The 2,825-nt window shown below is 41.6% G+C and overlaps 1 long non-coding RNA gene across 1 annotated transcript; it reads right to left on the bottom strand.

The window, feature by feature from the left end:
• Positions 1–494: 494 nt before the first annotated feature.
• Positions 495–2,825, bottom strand: LOC118559089. Its single transcript, XR_004928631.1, has 2 exons — positions 2,386–2,825; positions 495–594 (listed from the first exon to the last, which is right to left on the bottom strand). It is a non-coding gene; the product is annotated as an uncharacterized LOC118559089 (long non-coding RNA).

Below are 2,825 nucleotides of genomic sequence, written 5' to 3'. Positions count from 1 at the left end.
AGCTCTGAACACAAACTGCTGCAGAGAAGCAGAAGGTTTAAAGATCCAGAGTGAAACATTCAGACGGATCTGTTGGACCAAACTGAACATTATCTTAATAACCGGGTTCTACTGGTCTGGATCACATGGGTCCAACCAACACCTGCAGGACAACAGGCTCATGTCACAGTTTAATGGAGCTGATGAGATCAGATTTATATTATTTATTCTACAAAGCACTTCTATAGTATACACTACTAATACTACAAAGCCCAGAAAATTCTGGACACGGTCCGATTGATCACATCTAGTCTGAGAAGGTGGAGAGCAGAGGATCTGGTCCTCCTGATGCATCAGCAGAACCACAAGCTGAACAAGGTCCAAACCAGAGAGACGCTGAAGATCAACCAGTTAATATTCTAGATATTATATCTCTGTGGAGTCACATGGATCAGTTAGAAACTGGGTTCTTACTCTGAGGATCCAGGTTCTTTACTGAAGTCTGGAGGGTTATTTCTGGACCGGTCACTCCTCATAGATGGACAGCTGGATCCTGGAGGTTCTGCTCTGTCCTCCTTTAGATCACAATCCTCCATCTTCTGGACTTCAGTCAGCCTGAGAGAGAAACCAGAACCAGTCAGTTCCCAGTGGTTCAGGTCCAGTCAGTGTCTGTAAAGCAGAAAGCTGATTCCCATCATGTGTGTAGAGGACCAGAGGAACCTGAGTTCAGCAGGTACCATCTGGGTCTGGATTGTCCTCTCCTTCACTACTTCATGCACCTCCTGATGTCTGCTGGCTGATCTCCTCAGAACCATCTGGAGAAGTTCTGGTTTATTTAGAAAATGAAGCTAAAACTGAGAGTGAAACCTTTTCAGGTCTAAACTGGAATCATGTTCCAGGTCTGTAGAAACATCCAGAGTGAGGTCAGATGTAGTGAATGAAGGAGGGAACATTTCCTCTGAAGTTCTGATGTGTTGGTTCTGAACACAGCGGCCCGCTCACATGTTGGAGCCGGCTCCTGTTAGAGAGCCTTCAGTTAAAGCAGCGCTTCTGAAACCTTTCAGGTCCAGACCTCCTTTAGAGGAAGATGTTCTGCTGGTTCCTCTGCTGAGAGTCAGAACCGCTCAGAGACCAGAACATAAAGAGGAATCAGTGAAAACTTCACTTTTTTAACATTTTAACATCAGTCTGAACATCAGCATCATTCTTTCAGCACTATGTTACCATGGTAACACAGCAGAGAGACAGCTTTAATATTAAGTGCGTCCTATAATCTGGTACATCTTATGTGTGCAAAGTAAGACAGAAGAATTTACCACAGCATGAGCTCAAACAGAATCAAGATGATCCTCTCAAAAATTATTTATTTAGGAGGAACATCAAAGTGTTTCAACTCCTTTATGACCAAAGTTATTTTCAGGTAACCTGAAGTTTTTCTTTATTTATTTCTTTGGCTGTAGAATCAAAAATGTGCAGGGAGTGTCCTTCTGCCGTTTTGTCCAAGACTTCTTCAACTTTCAGTATCTGACAGTTATTCAGTATTAATTATGTTTCTGACTGAGCAAAAACTGTTTAAAGGGCAAAGCAACAAACTTCAGGTTAGTCCTGTCTGCTGAATAGACGCAATGAGAGGGTTAAAAGTGACGCTGTTACAAACTAGTCTGCATGAACTGCTGAACAACATTTCTCTGATGTTTTCATTTCATATAAACTTTGTTATTTGTCAGTTAGGGCAGCAATTTAAAAATATTAAAAACTATTTAAAATAGAATTTATGTGAACAAACACAACAGGGGATAATAAAGCAGAGGCTAGACAACCGAACACATCTGGATGAAACATGCTGCAGCCGTACAGAAAACCAGGAAACCAGGAAATACAAGGAAACGTCTCTGAAGGAGCAACTGGATGCAAAACCAAGAGAAAAAGAAGAGAAAAACTAAAAATGGTTGTGCTCTAAAGACTCTGATTGGTCGCTTTCTGTGATGTCATCAGAGGCTTGTTGTAAAATAACTAAATACCAACCATGACATTTTGTTCTGCAGGAGACAAACTATCTCTAAAGAGATTTTACAGAAAGGTGCGGCTGCTGCTGCAAAGAATCAGAGAAACAGCAGAGCAGTAACAGAACCAGAGCCTGTTCAACTAAAACACAGCAGCTTTAAAATAGTTTTTAGAAATATTTTCTCCCATTTTCTTAAACTCTGAAGAAAAGAGACAAATGAAGGAAACCGAGCATTTGTTGGTGCTGATAACCAGGAAATCATAGCCTGACTGTTACCATGGTTACATGAAGCAGCAGCTTGGTTCTGAAGGAGAACCAGACTGAGTTCTGCTGCTGGTTCTGTTCACAGTCCACAGAGAGAAAACCCACTGAGGGGAAAACCAGAACAAGTTAACACTCACCCTGATCCAGAGTCTTCTCTTTGTTCTGTTCTGCTACTAAATGGAGTCAGAACCTGTTTCTCCTGATCTGATACCTGACTGTAACTGACTCACCTGAGGCTCCGCCCCCTGTCAAGGTGAGTTTACCTGAGTTTAAACACCTTTACTTTCAGTTCTTCTTCTCTTTGCATCAACAGTGAACTGAGCTGTAAAACTCTGAGGTCAGGGTGAAACTTGTGTGTTTTTCAGGTTTCTTCTCAGTTTTCAGCTCATTTCCAGTCAACATTTTATTGCATTCAGTAGTTTTGTTCTCTGTAAACCAGGAAGTGATCAGCAGAAACTCTGGGAGGAGATCTGACAGCTTTAGCTGGACTCTAATCTTTCTTTATTTCTACGCTGTAAAACATTCAGTCCTGTTTCTACGTGGATCATTTTCTCCCTGAAATCATCTGGAACTGTTC

The sequence above is a fragment of the Fundulus heteroclitus genome, unplaced genomic scaffold, assembly GCF_011125445.2.
Source record: "Fundulus heteroclitus isolate FHET01 unplaced genomic scaffold, MU-UCD_Fhet_4.1 scaffold_219, whole genome shotgun sequence".
NCBI classification, from domain to species: domain Eukaryota; kingdom Metazoa; phylum Chordata; class Actinopteri; order Cyprinodontiformes; family Fundulidae; genus Fundulus; species Fundulus heteroclitus.
Note: the sequence above shows the minus strand (reverse complement) of the source record. Positions and strands in the feature narration are given on the sequence as shown.